Source organism: Staurois parvus, unplaced genomic scaffold (genome assembly GCF_062004578.1).
Source record: "Staurois parvus isolate SC_StPar_1 unplaced genomic scaffold, SC_StPar_1.0 ptg000543l, whole genome shotgun sequence".
Classification (NCBI taxonomy): domain Eukaryota; kingdom Metazoa; phylum Chordata; class Amphibia; order Anura; family Ranidae; genus Staurois; species Staurois parvus.
The window spans coordinates 133991-156054 of NW_028318339.1; the positions used below are offsets into that span (position 1 = coordinate 133991).

The following is a 22064-nucleotide window of genomic DNA, read 5'->3' on the forward strand; positions in this document are numbered from 1 at the left end:
AATACATGATTTCCTGGAGAAATATCAAGGGTGCCAACAATTTCGGCCATGACTGTATATATATATATATATATATATATATATATAACCTTCTCAGCCTGTGCTAATGTTTTAAAAGCCTTATTTCTAAATAACTAAATGTCTCGATTAGAAAGCATACCTCCTAACTCTAGATAAAAAAAAGGATAGCTTTCAGCACAAAGCATGCAAGCAAAAGACACTCCTGCTGTGCCGCAGTTACATTAACCATCGAGAATTAAAGCGGAACTTCACTCAAAAGGGGAAGTTCAGCTCTTCCCCCCCCCTCCTCTGCCACCACATTTGGCACATCATATTTTGGAGGGGGAGTGGGTACCTGGTTTTGATAGGTACCCACTCCCGCTTTCTCTCAATTTGCCTAGTTGATCTGAGCGGAAGTTCTCTTCACTCCCTCCCTGCCCGCATCTTTCCGGGACACGTCAAAGGTCCCAGAAGGCTGCAGGACCATTCACAAAGCACAGCACGACTCGTGCATGCACAGTGGAAAGCTGGCTGTGAAGCCGTAAGCAGTCACAGTCAAATGCCCAGAGGGGACTAACGAACAGTGAAGAAATTAGCCCAAATGAGGACAGCGCTGGATCCTGGGACAGGTGAGTGTCAGTGACAGTTTTTATAGCTATTGACTTTTAATTTTTGCACAAGTGACTGAGGAACTGCTTTAATATGCAAAAATTATGGGTTCAAGTGTATGTATACCATTTGGGTTTTTTTAAGTTTTTGATAGTGAAGGGTTAAAACTCTATGTCATTGGGGAAATTTCCCTTCTGTCCTGGAGACACAACAGGAAGTTAGAGGAAACCTCAAAGTGAGGGGAATTCCCCTCAAATGTTGTTCCCTTTGGAATATTTTCCCACACCTCCTGTTCTGGCAACAACTCTAAAACTTTGGATTTACCCTCCTTTTTTCTTTCAGTGACAATGGTCACCAGTACAAATACATGGTAAATCTCCCTAATGGGGGCACAGACAAAAATAAAAACGTGACAATGAAATCCACTGAGCATCTCTCTAAATTATGTGTTGTGTGTGCTCATTGCCTACTAAGTAAACTAGTAGAGGAAACAGATTTAAAAAACGCTTACAGAGTCACAACACTATTCAACACATTATCATAATACAGGATTTATATAGAATCAACAGTTTGTGTTGCACTTTATGGCAGCATACGCATTGGCAATTTGACCAGGTGCAAATTGTAGCAGCAGGAATCTTCTGAATAGCTGCAGTCATCATTAACCTGTCATTATAGTGAACAGGCTTGGTGGCCCCAGCTCAAAGCTAACAGCACCAGCAAGATTCAGAAGATTACCGCCACTGCAATTCACACTAGGCAAATTTGACTATGCATATTTTGCCTACAATATCAAGAAAGACAGAACGATTAAAAGGGCTCTGCTCCTGGAGCTTATGGTCTAAAAGGGAGAGGGGGTGGTACAAAAGGTAAAAGCTGTGGGGATGAGCAGATGGGGGTGGTCACTGTACAGTTGGTGGAGGCTGAGTAAGGCTTCTCTGAATAAATGAATTTTCAGGTATTGCCTAAAGGTGGACAGGGTAGGAGATAACTGGACACATTGGGGTAGGGTGTTCTAGAGGATGGGAGAGGTTCTGGAGTAGTCCTGAAGCCAACATAGGAGGAGGTGATGTGGAAGTTAGAGAGAAGCAGGTCATGGGAAGAATGGAGTGGATGACTTGGGGAATATGTTGAGATGAGGTTGCTGATGTAACAGTGTTGTAGGTGACTTTGTATGTTGCAATTAGTATTTTAAATTTTATACATTGGGCTAGTAAAAGTGAGTGGAGGGATTGGCAGAGTGGCACAGAAGCCACAGATCAGTTATTAGTAAGGTGGAAAGGTCTAGAAGCAGCATTCATTATCAAAATAATAAATAAAAGGACAGACTCGATTAACCACTCAGTCTTTTTCTGCAGTCAGTTTTCTATGTTTCTATGACTGGAGGGGGTAAGCATGTGTAGAGGTAGACCATTGAGAAAAATTTGCAGTAGTCAAGGCAAGAGATAACCAGGGAGTAAATAAGTTGTGGTGTCATTAGTTAAGAAAGGGCCAGAGGTTAGTTAAGAAGAATTCAGAATCTAGGATTACATATAGCAACTTGTCATTCGTGAAGGAACAGATAGCTGTGCTATCGTAGAGCTATGGTAAAGTCAAGAAGGGGGGGATCAAGCAAGAGGAAATATTACAATCTCAGTTTTAGACAGACTGCATTTGATGAACCTGTGTGACATTCATACTGATATTTTGTTCAGTAAATTAGTGGTACATTAGGAGATCAAGAGGGTGAGCTGAGGAGTAGAGCAATAGATCTGGGTGGTGTTGTAATAGATGGCATTAGAACCATGACAGGTTAACAGCTGACCCATGAAAGAGGTGTAGAGAGAGAGTTGTAGGTGACAATGAAGTTGTGATGAGATAAATAGGAGGAGAACGAGGAAAGAACAGAGTCAGGGAGGCCAAGGGAGTGGAGTTTATTGAGAACTAGGTGGTCAACTATATCAAAGGCAGTAGGAAGGTCTAGTAGTATGAGCATGGAGTAGTGGCCATTGGTTTTAGCAGTTAGTAAGTCATTAGTGAGTTTTAGTAGGGCAGTTTCAGTGCAATGTTTTGGGAAGAAGCTGGGCTGTAGGGGGTGTAGAAGGTTGTTATTGGTGATGTAGCAACAGTATTCAATGTTGCACTTCTAAATAGGTGATTTAACAGTACTCACTGGCATATTTAAGGCTTTGCTTAGCTCTGTATATCCTTTTCCATCTTTATAACATTCCATTACCTTGTTCCGCAGGTCTTTTGACTGAAACGCGTCAACTTGCCAACATCACCAAAAGTTGGGAACCTGTTGCCATGTTGGTTGACCATCATAAATTGTTGTCATGCATATTACTTCTGTCCTTTATGAGTATGAATTTGGCTTTTTGGTTTCTCCCAAAAAAACTTGGGTAATACGCTAAGTGTTTGAACCCCCTGTGTGTTCTTCAGTTTATAGTTGGATTCCCCTGTCTGAGGAGGGCTGCACTGCTAAAGGAGGAAATGCAAACCCTGTCCTGGAGGAAATGCAAACCCTACAACATATCCCAGTCTGGTGACTGTCTTTTTGAACACTGAAGAAATTGTTTGAAGAAAAACCTGTTCTGATTGCTGCTGTTGCCCTGATGATAAACCAATTGCAGAAGCCTCAACTCTGCTGTCCCCATCTGCTTCCCCCTTCTCTCTATTGAGACAAACTTGTCAGCTTGGCAAAACTGAGCTGATGAGTTTGTAGACTGATATGCAGCTTTGTGTGCCCTGGGGACCACTGGACCGTGTATGCATGTCTGGCACCCCTCTAGTGTCTGTGGCCAGATTAATTGAAAGCAACAGACTCACTATGACTGTAAATTATTTTTTGTCTCAGTGCTGTTGTTCTGTGAGGATGCTGAGCACACTACTGAGAAAAAAAAATGACCACTAAAGGAAGCATCTACAAAAAATCTGTAAATAAAATATAAAAATATGTGAGGGGAGAAGAGACCTGTGAAAATGTGAAAGGCATATGAAAAACGACTTTTAGGTGTGTGTTATAAGTGTGATCAAGTCCGTATTGGTTGATATGGTAGAAAAGGGGGATTCTAGGCTGGGCTTCATTCCACTAAATCTGAGTTTATTAAAGTTGAATGTGATCTGATGTCATCAGCTTGCAATTTCAAGTAGAGTGAAGTCAGGAGGTGGTAAGCACTGTGCTATACTTTCCTTATTTTATATGTAGCACCCCCTAGGGTGCTATTACAATAGTGTAGAGCAGGGGTGGGCAAACTTTTTGACTTGAGGGCCGCAATGGGTTCATATATTGGACCCGGGGGCCGGACCAAGAGTAGATGAATGATGTGTATGTGTCATCCATAGTAAGTATAGTAATATTCCCCCATAGTAAGCATAGTAATTAATCCCCCATATAGTAATTCATCCCCCATATAGTAATTCATCCCCCATAGTAATTCATCCCCCATAGTAATTCACCCCCCATATAGTAATTCGTCCCCCATATAGTAATTCATCCCCCCTATAGTAATTCATCCCCCATAGTATATCATCCCCCATAGTAATTCGTCCCCCATAGTAATTCATCCCCCATATAGTAATTCATCCCCCATATAGTAATTCATCCCCCATATAGTAATTCATCCCCCATATAGTAATTCATCCCCCATAGTAATTCATCCCCCCTATAGTAATTCATCCCCCCTATAGTAATTCATCCCCCCTATAGTAATTCATCCCCATATTAATTCATCCCCCATATTAAGTTCCCCCTGTGTCAATTCACTTACCTTTGCTCCGCGCGTTCCTCTCGCCGTGTTCCCTCGCCGTTCCGGTGTAGCATGAAAATCTGTCTCCTATGAGGATCTGTCCCCCTCGACGTATCTGCGCATGTGCCAGTTTCAGGCATTAGCAGCCGATCGGCGATCTCCGGCACATGCGCAGATACGTCGAGGGGGGACAGATCCTCATAGGAGACAGATTTTCATGCTACACCGGTCTTCAGGGCGGACTGTGAGAGGAGCCTAGCGGGAGCCTAGCTCCGCGGACCAGATTAAAAGGTCCGTCTGGCCGTATGCGGCCCGCGGGCCGTAGTTTGCCCATTGCTGGTGTAGAGTATCATGGGCAAAATCATTGTGGACATATCATAGTAGTTGTAGGAGTCATGTGATTGGGACTGGGTTATTGCAGGTCAGCTGAATGACTCAACAGGTTGTGGTTCTATCGCCTCCTCCTGGCTCTGGGGGACCATAGACCCTTCCAGAAGTTGATAAGAAGGAAGGATTGGAGGCCAAATCTGCATATTCATGGAGGGTCTGGTCAATCCCAGGTTTGGAGGCCCTGGCAGAGTGGTGGACTGGCCTATAAATATGGGAAAGTCAGGCTTCCAAAGAAGTCAGGTGGAAGATGGAGTGCTGAGGAGACTGTCGGAGTCTAGGAGGGGCCCCCTAACTCTGGAGAGGGCCGGCCATTAGGCTGGGCTCTGGGCTGGTTCAGGAGGATACATCTTGTGGAGAGGCACCAATGGGATCAAGGCCTGGAGAAGTAGGGAGCAAAGAGGACAGTGTGAGCACAGCAGTACACACTGGGATCTACAAGGGGAAAGTGTCAAACCTAGCAAGCTTTCTAAGGACAGCATTGAGCTCAATCTTTTATCCTTGTCCTGAGAGATCTTCCGAGAAGCCAGGAGGGCTGGTAGTGCTTGCAGGCTGTGGAATTGGAAGCAGCCCTGAAATGGGAGAGAAGACGTTTCTGCATGTAGCTACGAGAAGTAAAGTGATTTTTGAGGGGCTGCTAATTCCTCACCCGCAAGGGGCAGCTGCTACCGACCTGCAATGACTGATGGCTTTCAGGAAAAAAACAGTCCAGGATCTGCTTTGTACATAGGAAGGAAGAGTCCCCATTCCATTGTTTCAAGTCAAATTGGGAATCCCATAATCTCTACCCAAGTATTCAACATGCGAAGTCATTAATGAAGACCATCAAAGTGTGGCCAACAGAGACAGACTCCATACTTCAGGATAGGTTTCAACACACAGACTGGAGTATGTTTGCCCCCCAGGCTACCTGTGGCTCTCATAAGGACATTAACACCTATACCTCCCTTTGTGCTGAACTGTATCAACATCACTATTGACAGTGGCACACCACAGAAATAGATCACCACGTACCCAAATCAGAAGCTATGGAAGAACAGGAGGTGCGGTTCCTGCTGAAGGCTTGCGATACTGCCTTCAGGCCTACAGTACATCTAGAGCAAACCTGAGGAGAGGCATCAAAAAGGCCAAGCATTGCTACGAGCTGAAGGTAGAGGAATACTTTTCCCACTCTGACCCTTGGCGTATGTGGCAGGGCATCCAGGCCATCACCAACTATAAACCCAGCATTTCTACCTGGACAGCTACAGATGTCTCCTTCCTCAATGAGCTAAATCATTGTTATGCTCGCTTCAACCAGGACAACAAGGAGACAGTAACTAAGACCACTTCCTCTGTAGACTACCAGCCCCTCACAGTCACCTCCACAGATTTTTTTTTTTTTTCAAGTCCGCAAACGTGCGAAAAAAGAAAAACCCGTAAGTGCTCACAAAAAAAGTGCAAGTGCAAAACACCACACGAAAAAGTGCACTTAGGGGTGTGCTTTGTCCTTCTCCCGAAGGGGATGGGCCACTACCCTGATCCCCCGGGCACGAAGCTCCTGACAGGGACAAGGTTCCCATTTGGTCCTCCTGGCCAAAAGGCCTGGTGGACCACCGTTCCTTGTGGCCAGCCGAAACCAGCCACTCAGTACTTGGTCAGGGGGCTCTCACGAAGAGAAAACCCCCCAGGGACAGGGGAGGAAGGAACCAAAAGGCCACACATCCTCCCTCTAGACTTCAGGGCAGGCCCAAGGACCCACACCCTCCATCCTGTGAGAAAAACACACACAAGAGAAAAAGTGACAAAACGTGGGAGTGAAATAAATTAAATAAATAGAAAATAAAAAAGTGGTCATGCCAAATTGTGCACAGACCAGGCCCTGAGGCCTGTAGAAAAAATTGCCCCGAACTTAGCTAGAAGGCCTGGTCCTGAGGGCGCTGTGCAGATAAAGTTGAAAACACAGTGACCATGTGCCTTTTCACACTGTGGGGTCCCACACCCAGGTGTTACTAAGAGCACCCCTGAGGCAACCACTCAGGGGGCACTGGTTTGCGGACTTTCTGCCTTCCCGGCCCCTGGCCAGACAAGGTAGATCCGCCCAAATCAGGAGGTACTGGGCCCCTCTGACGTTTCAAAGGAGAATTACTCCCGGGCCCCAACTCCAATGGGCTCCTGGTTTCTGTTCCCCCCGTAATAACCATCAGGGCCCCCATCATACCAGAAAGGGTACTATACAACCAGTCATCCCCGCAAAGCTAGAATGACCGTGGAGCACCCCTGCTGGACACTGACAAGAACAGATACTACACTTGATCTTAGCCAAAAGGCCTAGAAGCGATTTTTTTTTTTTTTTTTCAAGTCCGCAAACGTGCAACTATAACGAAAAACCCGTAAGTGTTCACAAAAAAAGTGCAAGTGCAAAACACCACACGAAAAAGTGCACTTAGGGGTGTGCTGTGTCCTACCCCTAAAGGGGCTTGGACCGCTTACCCTGATCCCCCGGGGCACGAAGCTCCTGACGGGGACAAGGTTCCCAATTGGTCCTCCTGGCCAAAAGGCCTGGTGGACCACCGTTCCCTATGCCCAGCCGAAGCCGGACATCCAGTACTAGGCAAGGGGACTCTCCCGAAGAAGAGTCCCCTAGGGATCAGGGGAGGAAGGAACCGTATGGCCACACATCCTCCCCCTAGACTTCAGGGTAGGCCCGAGGACCCACACCCTCCATCCATGAAAAACACACACATAAGAGCAAAAAAGTGACAAACGTGGGAAGTGCATAATAAATAAAGAGAAAGAAAAAATAAAAAAGTGGTACCGTGCCGAATTGTGCACAGACCAGGCCCTGAGGCCCGTAGCAAAAATTGCCCTGGACTTAGCCAAAAGGCCTGGTCCTTAGGGCGCTGTGCAAAAAGATGTGTAAAAACAGTGGCCAAGTGTCATTTTCACACCGTGGGGTCCCACACCCAAGTGTTACTAGTGACACCCCTGAGCGCGTCTCCCCATGGGGCACTGAGTTTGCGGACTTTTTGCGTCCCCAGCCCCTGGCCAGACCAAGGTAGCTTGCTCAAATCAGGAGGTACTGGGTCTTTCCAGCCTTCCCAGAGGAATTACTCCCGAGGCCCCAGAACGAATCATGGCGCTCCCCGGTTTCTGTCCCTCCGGTCCAGCCTTCCGGACCCCCATCATACCAGTGAGGGTACTATCCAACCAACCCCACAAAGACAGAGTGGTCGGGAGCACCCCCACTGGACACTGATAAGAACAGATACTACACTTGATCTTAGCCAAAAGGCCTAGAAGCGATTTTTTTTTTTTTTTTTTTTTTTTTTAAGTCCGCAAACGTGCAACTATAACGTAAAAACCCGTAAGTGTCCGCAAAAAAGTGCAAGTGCAGAAACACACACACGAAAAACGTGCACTTAGGGGTGTGTTTGTCCTACCCCCGAAAGGGTTGGACCGTTCACCCGATCCCCCGGGGCACGAAGCTCCTGACAGGGACAAGGTTCCCATTTGGTCCTCCTGGCCAAAAGGCCTGGTGGACCACCGTTCCTTATGCCCAGCCGAAGCCGGACATCCAGTACTAGGCAAGGGGGTTCTCCCGAAGAGAAAAACCCCCTAGGGATCAGGGGAGGAAGGAACCGTATGGCCACACATCCTCCCCCTAGACTTCAGGTAAGGCCCGAGGACCCACACCCTCCATCCGTGAAAAAAACACACACATAAGAAAGCAAAAAGTGACAAAACGTGGGAGTGGTTTAAATAAATAGAATAAAATAAAAAAGTGGTACCGTGCCTAATAGTGCACAGACCAGGCCCTGAGGCCTGTAGCAAAAATTGCCCTGGACTTAGCCAAAAGACCTGGTCCTTAGGGCGCTGTGCAAAAAGAGGTGAAAAACAGTGGCCATGTGTCATCTTCACACCGTGGGGTCCCACACCCAAGTGTTACTAGTGACACCCCTGAGAGCGTCTTCCCCAGGGGGCACTGAGTTTGCGGACTTTTTGCGTCCCCGACCCCAGGCCAGACCAAGGTAGCATGCTCAAACCAGGAGGAACTGGGTCTTTCCGGTCTCCCCAGAGGAATTACTCCCAAGGCCCCAGAACGAATCATGGCGCTCCCTGGTTTCTGTCCCTCCGGTACTAGCCTTCCGGACCCCCATCATACCAGTGAGGGTACTGTACAACAACCATCCCCGTAAACTAGAATGGTCGGTAGCACCCCCACTGGACACTGATAAGAACAGATACTACACTTGATCTTAGCCAAAAGGCCGAGAAGCGATTTGATCTCTGCCTTTTTTTTTTTTTTTTTTTTTTTTTTTTTTTAAGTCCGCAAACGTGCAGCTATAACGAAAAACCCGTAAGTGTTCACAAAAAAGTGCAAGTGCAAAACACCACACAAAAAGTGCACTTAAGGGTGTGCTTTTGTCCTACCCCCGAAGGGGTTGAACCGTTACCCTGATCCCCCGGGGCACGAAGCTCCTGACAGGGACAAGGTTCCCATTTGGTCCTCCTGGCCAAAAGGCCTGGTGGACCACCGTTCCTTATGTCCAGCCGAAGCCGGACATCCAGTACTAGGTCAGGGGGTTCTCTCGAAGAGAAAACCCCCTAGGGACAGGGGAGGAAGGAACCGTATGGCCACACATCCTCCCCCTAGACGTCAGGGTAGGCCCGAGGACCCACACCCTCCATCCTGTGAGAAAAACACACACAAAAGTAAAAGGTGACAAACGTGGGGTGAGGAAAAAATAAATAAATAAATAATTAAATAAATCTATAAAAATAATAAAAAGTGTCGTGCCCAAATTGTGCACTGACCAGACCCTGAGGCCTAGAAGCGATGTCTATGCTGCACTTAGCCAGATCAACGCAAGGCTGCTGGTCCCGATGGCATCACCGGACACGTGCTCAAGGCATGTACTGGTCAGCTTGCTGAGGTTTTTACAGACATTGTCTCTTGCCCAAGCAGCTGTGTCTACACACTTAAAATCCACCTCCATTGTGCCAGTGCCAAAACATTCCACTCCAAGGTGCCTGAACGACTACCGCCGTGTAGCACTCACACCTATTGTTATGAAGTGCTTTGAGTGACTGGTCCTAGCACACCTGAAGGACAGCTTGCCACCCATACTGGACCCCTATCAATTTGCATATCGCAGCAATAGGAGCATAGAGGACGCAGTCTCCACAGCACTTTACTCTGTGCTCAAAAATCTGGATGATAACACATATACAAGAATACTATTTGTTGATTTCAGCTCAGCATTCAACACAGTCATACCCTCCAAGTTCACCACTAATCTTGGAAATCTGGGCATCAGCACCTCCATCTGTAACTGGATACTGGACTTTCTGATCATCAGACCTCAGCATGTCAGGTGAGGCCACACCTGCTCCAGCACCATCACCTTCAACACCGGTGTACCACAGGGCTGTGTGCTCAGCCTGTTCCTCTACTCCCTCTTCACCAATGACTGCAGACCTGTGCATGGCTCTAAATCCATCAAGTTTGCAGACAACACTACTTTGATCAGCCTCATCAGAGATAATGATGACATAACCAACAGAGAGGAGGTACAACATCAGGCTGTGTGATGTGCGGACAATAGCTTGTTCCTTAACTCCACCAAGACTAAATAACTCATTATGGACTTCAGAAGGGAGAATGCACAACCCCATCCATATCAACGGGATAGCTGTTGAACATGTCACCAGTTTCAAGTTTCTGGGGATCCACATCTCAGAGGACCTGTCCTGGAACACCAACACCTCCACCCTGGTCAAGAAGGCTCACCAGCAACTCTTCTTTTTAATGGTACTGAAGAAGAACCATCTGTCTCCAGCCATCCTGGTAAACTTCTACTGCTATGCGATAAAGAGCAGCCCCACCAGCAGTATCACAGTTTGAAACGGGACCTGCACTGTTGCTGAGTGCAAGGCACAGCAGTGTCCCAACCCATTACAGGGACTCCACTTCCAGCCATTGAGCACATTCAGAGGAAAAGCTGCCTGCGCTGAGCTCACAGCATTCTCAAGCACTTCTCTCACCCTTTCCATAGACTGTTTAACCTCCTGCCCTCTGAGAGGTGCTTCAGGAGCCTCTGGAGTAAAACCACCAGACTAATGCAGGCCACAGACGTGGGAAAAAATCGGCTGTTTTAATTTTTTTTTAAATCGTAAATCAGTCGTTCAGACAGCCGACGTTGCCACTAATTAAAAAAACAAGTCGGCGGGTTTTAGTCCCGTCTACGGCCATCAATTAATATAATAGTGGTGTCCCTGCATAGAGACCCGCTATTATATTTGGCAAAAGAAATAGATTATGCAGAAGAAGAAGAAGAGAAACAACATTTTACCTATTTGTACTTGAATAGAAACATCTGTATCCGAAATGCATACAAATAGATACGTTTCAACTTTTTTTCTTCTCTGTCTTCTGCAAAATCTATTTCATCTTCTCCTCTTTTCTTCTATTCTTCTTCTTGATATTCTATTTCTTCTTCTCCGCAAAATCTGAATTTGAATTTTTTTTAAAATTTTCCTGAATTTGGGAGGAATTAGAGCAGAGACTGCGAGCCAGACTTTCTTGTCCGAAATCAGTGCCTGACCTCACAAATGTGCTTCTGGAAGAATGGTCAAACATTCCCTCCTAGCCTCTTAACACTCCTAAGCCTTGTGGACAGCCTTCCCAGAAGAGTCGAAGCTGTTATCGCTGCAAAGTGTGGGCCAACTCAATATTGAACCCTACGGACTAAGACTGGGATGCCATTAAAGTTCATGTGCGTTTAAGGCAGGCATCCCAATAGTTTTGGCAATATAGTGTACTTTGTACTACCTGCCTGTACTGGATTGCTGCTTTGATTTCCGTGTCTATGTCTAGTTATCAATTGATACTATTGCCCCTGCGTGGGCTTAACAGCTGTTAGGATTTTACTATTTGAAATTATCAATAAAAATCATTGAACTAGAAATTCGTCCAGTCCCTGCTGAATTTAAATCCATATACGGCCAGCTTTTGTTTTGCTTTAAAAGGAAACTATGTATTTGCAGTAATCACTGGGAAAAAAAAATATGTATTGTTTGAAATTAGATGGATTTGACATGAAAATACAAATACTGCATATGAAAATGCATAGACAGAATTTTTCCTTATATTTTCCTGAATATATTAGTTGTACTACTGTATTGTATTAACTTTTACCCCTAAGTTGATCATTACCTTAATAAAACCTATGGATAAAACATAATATCCACACAAGTGCAGCAACACATCAGATTGTATGTCTGCAATTGATCATGAAACATTTTTTTCTGCCACATAGCGCCAGCCTAAACCAGCGATACCTAGGCACTACCAGAAGTCTGCACAGAAGCCGGTGATTACCTTGTAATAGAACTTCACTCCTAGCCCAGCCTAATGCGGTGTTTGGAAAGTGAGGATTACCATAATAAAAATGTCACCTGCTTAATGACTGTGCCCATCTGTCACCATTTAAATAAGCCAGGGAGTTCAGATTTCATTTTGAGAAGTTATATTAAACTTGTGACTAGCTCCTAATCTAAGGATCATGTAGATTCAGCAGTACATTAAGTAATGGAGAGGTCAGGATATCAGATTTCTCTTCTCTTGATAACACTTAAAAAAATAATTGATTTCTGCAAAGCACCTGTACCACACACATTCTGTACACCAATTAGCAATCCATGGACAAATATCCACCAGGATGCCTCTATTTTATTTTTTTGTTTTTGCTTTTAACTTTTGGAAGAAAAAAACAAAAATGTATATATGGAAATAGATTTAAAGTGGAACTAACAACTCTCTCAATCAACATTAACTATGTTAAATCCTTATGCTGCTAGCCTTAGTAAATAGATAGCAAGGTTTATTCTATTTACTTGTTTTAAATGTTTTTCCCACTATAAAAAAAACTGCCCCCCTTGGTACTACTTTGAAAGTAACCCCCAAAACAAAATATCTTTCAATAGCAAGGCCTTTTTAATGTATACCACGTTTTTGCCCAGAAGGCTAGAAAACCATTTACGACTTCAGAACAATGATAGATCCACCTCTGAAACTATGGTAAGCCATGAACACTTGACATTTCCTCACCACCCTAAAATACAAAATTTATTCAGATGCCTCTTGGTTCCTGGCCTACAACGTCTTGAAAAAGTATTCATACCTCTTGAAATTTTCCACATCTTGTCATGTTACAACCAAAACTGTAAATGTATTTTATTGGGATTATATGTGACAGACCAACACAAAGTGGCACATAATTGTGAAGTGGAAGGAAAATGATAAATGGTTTTCAAAATTTCAATACTTTGTACAACCACCTTTTGCTGTAATTACAGCTGCAAGTCTTTTTTGGGTATGTCTCTACCACTTTTGCACATCAAGAGAATTACATTTTTGCCCATTCTTCTTTTCAAAATAGCTCAAGCTCTGTCAGATTTAATGGAGAGTCTCTGTGAACAGCAATTTTCAAGTCTCAATTGGATTTAGGTCTGAACTTTGACTGCATCATTCTAATACATGAATATACTTTGATCTAACCCATTCCATTGTAGCTCTGGCTGTATGTTTATGGTTGTTGTCCTGCTGGAACCTCTGCCCCAGTCTCAAGTCTTTTGCAGACTCTTACAGGTTTTCTTCTAAGATTGGCCTGTATTTGGCTTCATCCATCAACTCTGACCAGCTTCCCTGTCCCTGCATCCCCACAACATGATGCTGCCACCACTATGTTTCACGGGGGGGATGGCGTGTTCAGAGTGATGTGCAGTGTTAGTTTCAGTCACACATAGCGTTCTGCTTTTCAGGCCAAAAAGTTACATTTTGGCCCATCTGACCAAAGCACCTTCTTCCACATGTTTGCTGTGTCCCCCACATGGCTTCTTGCAAACTGCAAACAGGACTTCTTACAGATTTCTTTCAACAATGGCTTTCTTCTTGCCACTCTTCCATAAAGGCCAGATTTGTGGCGTGCATGACTAATAGTTGTCCTGTGGACAGATTCTCCCACCTGAGCTGTGGATCTCTGCATCTCCTCCAGAATTACCATGGGCCTCTTGGCTGCTTCTCTGATTAATGCTCTCCTTGCCTGATCTGTCAGTTTAGGTGGACGGCCATGTCTTGGTAGGTTTGCAGTTGTGCCATACTCTTTACATTTTCGGATGATGGATTGAACTGTGCTCTGTGAGATGTTCAAAGCTTGGGATATTTTTTATAACCTAATCCTTCTTTAACCAGTTCCCTACCACACTATACCCGAAGGACGGCTACAGCGTGGTTGTCTGGTTCTGGGATGATGTCCATAGACGTCATTCCAGAACGTGACCCCTGCGCCCCCAGTGGCGTATACCCAGCACCGCCGGTGATCGCTGTGTCCGATAGATATGGTAAATGGCCAATCATGGCAGCCTTTTACCACGTGATCAGCTGTGTCCAATGACACAGCAGATCACCGGGTAAATACAGTTGCCAGTTATTGGCTTTACTTTCGTGAGCAAAGTACTGCCGATAACCGGCAATTGTCAGAGAAGTGATTATCACTGATCATCAGGGCACTGATGATCAGTGCCCAGCAGTGCCGCCTACCTGTGCCCAGCAGTGCCGCCCAACAGCACCCATCAGTGCCACCCACCTGTGCCCTGCAGTGATACTCACCTGTGCCCAGCAGTGCCACCCACCTGTGCCCAGCAGTGCCACCCTTCAGTGCTGCCCAACACTGCAACCCAGTACCCATAAATGCTGCCCATCAGTGCGGCTTCATCAGTGCCACCTATCAGTGCCTCCTATCAGTGCTGCCTATCCATGCCACCTCATCAACGCACATCAGTGCTGCCTATCAGTGCAGCCTCATCAACGCACATCAGTGAAGGAAAAAAAAATACCTGTTTGCTAAATTTTAAAATAGAAAGAAAAACGTTTTTTGCAAAAACTTTTTTGCTCTTTTTTTGTTTATAGCTCAAAACATAAAAACACCCAGCAGCAATAAAATACCACCAAAAGAAAGCTCTATTTGTGTGAAATGATAAAAATTTCATATGGGTACAGTGTCGCATGACTGCGCAATTGTCATTCAAAGTGCGATAGCGTTGAAAGCTGAAAATTGGCCTGGGTAGGAAGGGGGTAAAAGTGCCCGGCAGGCAAGTGGTTAAACGTCTCCACAACTGTATCCCTGACCTGTCTGGTGTGTTCCTTGGCCTTCATGGTGTTGTTTGTTAACTAACGTTCTCTAACAAACCTCTGAGGGCTTCACATAACAGCTGTATGTATACTGAGATTAAATTACACACAGGTGAACTCTATTTACTAATCAGGTGACTTCTGAAGGCAATTGGTTCCACTAGATTTTACTTAGGGGTATCATAGTAAAGGGGCCTGAAAACAAATGCATACCACATTTTTCAGATATGTATTTGTACAAAATTTGGGAAACCATTTATCATTTCCTTTCACTTCACAATTATGTGCCACTTTGTGTTGGTCTGGAAGGAAAAAATGTCACTAGCACACCGAGGATCACCAGTATGGGTCCAAAGGTTTTAATAAACAATCACATAGTTACAGCAAGGCAACGTTTCGGAGTCTCGCAGGACCCCTTCATCAGGCATGTGACAAATTGTGATAGAATTCCTGATGATTGAAGTGTATATAGTTTTGTAGATAACTTTTGGTTTAGATTTTTCACATTTGCACTATTCACAGTGGTTTCTCTTTTTCTCCCTGCAAGCAGGTGAGCTGTGTCACCCCTACACATTCCTTTTTTCCTTCTTTTCCATGTCTAGCCTCTTTTCCATTTTATCACTCCTTTTTCTTCCACTTCTCCCCAGCTCCATTCATGGACTGATTATCATCATTCTCAGGGCTGTTTCGCACTATGAAGACGTAGTCGAGATGCGTTCCGGATGCGTTTTTGCCTGTGCGTTTTGACACGGTTTTTGGCATTATGCATTCTTTTTTCTTCACAGCTCATCTCTGCAACCCGCCCACCCACCCATTGTGTGGCGTTGGCGCCATGTGTTTCTATGATGCCGGCGACTTGCCTCCACCTCGTCCTTCCCATCGCCGACGTCGTGGGTTTCCATGATAATGGCGACCGGTGCAGGAATGTCTTTGAGCGCATGTGTGAGTAGTAAACTCTCATGGTGCATGCAAACTGTCAGCCGCTGCACTAATAGGACCACTGTAGGTGTGTCCCCATTGCGGCTCACTTGGCAATCGGAGACAACCCCCCATATTTCTAGGCAACAGTCTTTATCTTCTGTCAGGGACATATATGCTGCTGGTCGTTGTTTCCAGAACCCAGCGCTGCTTTCAGCTGACACTTTATTACAATCCCGGGAGTACCATGATACATGTGACCACAATGTTTATATCCCCGGGAATGCAGTTTATGTACATCTGATTGTGTAATTTATTTTCGCAGTTTGTAATGTTTCTGTTTACATTGATTTGAATACATTTTTGGAGGGAACATGACATCATGGGTCGTGGCCAAGCTCATTTCACTTCACTCTGATTGGTGGATGGTTTTCTTAAATAGTTCTCCAGTTTCTATCACAATTTGTCACATGCCTGATGAAGGGATCCTGGGAGACTCCAAAACGTTGCCTTGCTGTAACTATGTGATAGTTTATTAAAACCTTTGGATCCATATTGGTGATCCTCGGTGTGCTGGTGACATTTTTTCCTTGCTGATTTTGTTCGGTTCCAGCTGACGGTCACTGCAGCACCCACTTATACACAGAGCCATTTTTAACGCAGGAACGTGTGCGTTTGGATTATACACTTACTTTGTGTTGGTCTATCACATAAAATCCCAATAAAATACATTTAGGTTTTTGATTATAACATGACAAAATGTAGAAAATTTCAAGGTTTATGAATATTTTTCAAGGCACTGCAGACCAAAATGGTGTCATAAATCTGAGGAATCTTCATGGTCATTTTTTTGCAACTGAAGGAGGGGAGCAGGGACTTTCTCAGCTAAGCACACCCTCCTTCCTGCACGCCTGTGCTAAGGGCAGATGGATTCTAGAAAGTAAATGCTACATGAATCGTCTGTCCCTTACTCATGATAGCTGCTGCTAGAATGCTAGTGGTGGACATGGTTGGATGGGTGAGTTTGCTTGGAATATTAAAATTAATTAAATATCATTTTCAGTTTGTGGTGTTCAGATACAGTTGAGTTCTGCTTTATAATGAAATATGACGTCATCTAATTTTGTTACTATGTAGCATCAGGAGTATGGCTGACCAGAGACAGACATGTCTCCCTAAACAATCTCTGTAGTGCCTGGACCTGTCCTCCCTAATGGACAGGGGTAAAGCACACCTTTTAAATAAATATATCACAATTGTTTTTCCCCCTTATGAGCTGATAACTACTATCCTCAGCCTGTGCTGGCTTTTCTGCTCAATTAACATTGCTCCCACTGTGGACTACAGAACAGCTCTCCCATATTATGGAGTAGAGAGGAGGGGGAGGTATTCTATAGTCCTGTGTCTCTTTCCTAGTGTGCCAATGTGGCTCTCTATATGTTCAGTACAGTGAGTAAAAGCAGTCATCTTAGGTCAGAAGAGTGTTACTGGCAGGATCATAGCGGTAACAAGCCAGAAAAAAAGAAAAATAATGCAGCCATCATATTTAAGGACTTGTACATTGCAGTACAATCTATCTAATGTTCTTGGCATTAGATAGACACTTTTACTCCCTTTTCACACTGAGAACTGAGAAGGATCTGTCATGTTATATACAGTTGTGTTCAAAATAATAGCAGTGTGTTGAAAAAAGTGAATAAAGCTCAAAATCCTTCTAATAGCTTTTATTTCTATACACACAAATGCATTGGGAACACTACACATTCTATTCCAAATCAAAACATGAAGAATAATATATCAAATTTGTGTTGTTCCTCTAAAAAATTTAAGAAAAGTGAATATTAGACTGTTCAAAAAAATAGCAGTGTTTGTATTCTTCTTTACAAACTCAAACATTCACTATATAAATTGAAAAATGTTTGAAGATTTTGCTTTCCTTTGAATCACTTAATTAATATTTAGTTGTATAAGCACTGTTTCTGAGAACTGCTGTACATCTGTGTTGCATGGAATCAACCAACTTCTGGCACCTGTAAACAGGTATTCCAGCCCACGATGATTGGACTACATTCCACAGTTCTTCTCTATTTCTTGGTTTTGCCTCAGAAACTGCATTTTTGATGTCACCCCACAAGTGTCCTATTAGATTAAGATCCGGGGATTGGGCTGGCCACTTCATAACGTCAATCTTGTTGGTCTGGAACCAAGATGTTACACATTTACTGGTGTGTTTGGGGTCGTTGTCTTGTTGGAACACCCATTTCAAGAGCATTTACTCTTCAGCATAAGGCAGCATGACCTCTTCAAGTATTCTGATGTATTCAAACTGATCCATGATCCCTGGTATGCAATAAATAGGCCCAACACCGTAGTATGAGAAACATCCCCATATCATGATGCTTGTGCAACCACGCTTCACTGTCTTCACAGTGTATTGTGGCTTGAATTCAGTGTTTGGGGGTCATCTGACAAACTGTCTCCGGCCACTAGACCCAAAAAGAACAATCTTACTTTCATCAGTCCACAAAATGTTGTGCCATTCCTCTTTAGGCCAGTCAATGTGCTCTTTGGCAAATTGTAACCTCTTCAGCACATGTCTTTGTTTCAACAGTGGGACTTTGCGGGGGCTTCTTGCAGATAGCTTGGCTTCACATAGGTGTCTTCTAATTGTAACAGTACTCACAGGTAACTTTAGACCTTCTTTGATCTTCCTGGAGCTAATTGTTGGCTGAGTACTTGCCATTTTGGCTGTTCTTCTATCCATTTGAATGGTAGTTTTTCGCTTTCTTCCACATCTTTCAGGTTTTGGTTGCCATTTTAAAGCATTTGTGATCATTTTAGCTGAGCAGCCTATCATTTTCTGCACTTCTTTATATGTTTTCCGCTCTCCAATCAACTTTTTGTCAGGGAGCGAGGAGCCAGACACACAAGGAGGTGCAATAAAAGGTAGGTTTATTGTACACAAACAAGACAGAGTCTATGCAAGTACAACAGCAACAGCGGATGACTGGATAGGTCAGAAGCCAGGAAGGATGGTCACCAGAGCCGGGGTCAGAAGCCAGGAAGGATGATCGCCAGAGCTGGGGTCAGAAGCCAGGAAGGATGATCGCCAGGGTCAGAAGCCAGGAAGGATGATCGCCAGAGCCGGGGTCAGAAGCCAGGAAAGATGATCGCCAGAGCTGGGGTCAGAAGCCAGGAAGGATGGTCGCCAGAGCCAGGGTCAGAAGCCAGGAAGGAGTCTTGCCAAAACCGAGTCGATATCCAGGAGAGCACTGAGACACTAACAGGAAATTGTTGCAATTCAACAGACAGGACACGAATGCAAAGGGCAGCTGCAGAAAGCAGGCTTAAATGTGATAAGCCACCACCTCCTGGAGGAGGAGCCGCAGAGGCTTGAAAGCATAGAGGATCCCACAATGCTTTGCAGAAACCTAAGATGGATGCCAGCATATGGAACAGCATAAGCTCTGAGGAAAGGTAGGACTTTGACACTTTTTTAATCAAGGTACGCTGTTCTTCTGAACAATGTCTAGAAAGACCCATTTTCCTCAGAATTTCAGAGAGAAATGCACTGTAACCAGCATGTACAACATTTTCTGCCTTCCTTCCTTAAATAAGGGCAATAATTGCCATCTGTTTTTCAAAGAATGAATGACCTCACTAATAGGGCCCCATGAGTTGTCAGTCTACCCCTGGCCAACAGTGTTAGTTTCAGAGGGTGAAGTGTGACCTGGCCAGTCTAGTCCTAAGAGGGAAGATCCATTCCAGGATAGAAATCCCTAACCCACCCTCCTTATCAGGAACTTCTCCAGACCACTAGTTACTTTCCCTAACAAGTGGGGTTTCTCTCCCTACACTAGCCTCACGCAAAATGTGTGCCAAAACCTGGGTGCAGGGACTTAAATAGACCCTGCTAACCAAGATGGCTGCGGAGGTCACATGGCCTCCCTTTCCCTTAGACTTCCCCTGCAGGTTACTCTAATTGAGCGCCACCTACTGTGGAGAAAACAGACCACACCTGCCTACACATGTAAATGATAACCCGCCATATAGCTCTACTCAGAGCACACAAAGACGTGAATAAGTCAGGGCAGGGATGCACAACCTCACCGGTCTCTAGTTCACAGACCGCTTTGTGAAGCATAAATCAGAGATGGAGAGGGAGACAGGCAACAAGTGAGCTGAGACAAAGCCATTATAGTTTCATAGAAGCACCCTGTCATAAATATAGATTTTTATTATGAAAATTACAAAAGTACAAAAGTCACATTAAAGAACCCCTAACTAAATTACCAAAATCCATGACCAGTTCTCTATAAAGATCCTCAATGCCGTTGTAAAAATCCAACTTGAAAAGGCAAATATGCATTTGGCCTAAATATACCAACATGCTCATACATCGATGGGCACCTATTGCAGTTAATGGAAATAATATTCTTCTTTCATGTTAAAAGTAGATGCAGCTTAATTTACTAAGCACATCTCCGTTAATCTGCTTTGTTAATTGGATGAGAAAGATAGCAATTAACCATGTTAAACATGATATTAATCAAGATATAGAATAAAACGTCCATCCCTCATTCTCAGGACATGTGCCTAGTATAGTACAAGACTAGCTTGTAACGCAGGTGATCAATATAATCAACAGGGACATCACCAAGGGCAAACTTTTCACAGTGAGTGGCACTTGGCTACATTGTGCACATGTGATATGATCTAACTGCCTAAGGGCTCATCTAGTAAAGAAATTTCTCTATCGAGTGAACATGGTGAACCTCTGACAGATGGGAAAAGCTAGTATGCCCTAATTTGTAATGTGTCAATATAACACTCCAACAAGTTGTACTATTTCCAGATTTGTTGAATGTAATAATCTGTTTTAAAGCCTACAAAGTCTCAAGCTAAATGAAAAAAAAAAATTTCTAATTAAAGAATACCTATAATGTATTAACATTTGTTGTGTTTGTAACAACTGCAATACATAATGCAGATAATCATAATGTTGATATTAATCTAGAACCCCTCCTTTTTTCTGTTCAGGGCTAAAAACATATTTAGAAAAAAATATTTTTCCAACTTATTTAAGTAAATATGCAGTGTTGCTTATCAATGATTCATATTTGCTAGTCAAAGAAAGATTCCAGTTTACGGCTATGCAGTGAGAATGACTTGAAAAGCAGGGAGAACAAAATGCATAGTTTTCGGAGTCTCTCTCTCTCGTTAGCTAGATATGCACAATGCAGTGGTGGATGGCTGGTGCATTCTACACTGACCAGCTATAGCTGACCACTGACAGGTTAAATTAATAAAATTGATTAACCTGTTACCAAGGCATCTGAAAGTTGGTGGGATATATATGTCATTGAAGTTCATGTGTTGAAAGCAAATCAAAATGGGCATCACAGTATGTTGTGTATGGGGCTGTATAGCCAAAGACTGGTCAGGGTGCCCGTGCTGACACTTGTCCAGAGCCAAAAGCTCCTACAATGAGCAAGTGAGCATCAGAACCGGACCACAGAGCAAAGGAAGAATGTGGCTTAGTCTGATGAATCTTGTTTTCTTTTACATCATGTGGATGAGATGGCACCAAGATGCACTATTGGATGAAGGCAAGCTGGTGGAGGAAAGTGTGATGCTTTAAGCAATGTTCAGGTGGGAAGCCTTGGGTCCTGCCATTCATATGGATGTTATTTGACACATACCACCTACCTAAATATTGTTGCTGACCAAGTACAATCCTTCATGGAAATGGTATTCCACAATGGCAGCTGCCTCTTTCAGTAGGATATTGCATGCAGTCACATTGCAAAAATAGTTCAAGAATGGCGTGAGCAATGCAGCAACAAGTTTAAGGCTCCAGGCCTTTGAGACCAAACGAAAAGCTGAAAAGAAACAACAGGACCAGGTAGTGGTGGTATACATGACCCCTAACAGAAGTTATTATTATCAACCCTACAAGAGGTAGTTTGATTCCTCCCCATCAGAACTCACTAAAAACTACAGGGACACACTGTCATGGTTGAACCCCGCAAGGATACAGTAACGCTGGGGGAGTGGCTGGTGGACTGAACCTTATCCAAGATCCTCCGGGAATGAGTCTTAGTGCAGCTCATCAACTTGGGTGATACGCCCATTGCACTCACTCCTCATCCTTGCTGACTTATACGCAGCCCTCCAGCACTGCATTTCTGATGCCCAAACAAGAGGTGAAGGACATGTGTGCTCACCACAGGCAGCCATGGCACCCT

At 44.2% G+C, this 22064-nt stretch overlaps 3 pseudogenes; all 3 read right to left on the reverse strand.

Annotated features, from left to right (window-relative positions):
- Positions 1–6927: 6927 nt before the first annotated feature.
- Positions 6928–7045, reverse strand: LOC149451272 (U2 spliceosomal RNA; annotated as a pseudogene).
- Positions 7046–7853: 808 nt separating this feature from the next.
- On the reverse strand, positions 7854–8010 carry LOC149451273 (U2 spliceosomal RNA; annotated as a pseudogene).
- An 861-nt stretch (positions 8011–8871) lies between these two features.
- Positions 8872–8986, reverse strand: LOC149451274 (U2 spliceosomal RNA; annotated as a pseudogene).
- Positions 8987–22064: the final 13078 nt, after the last annotated feature.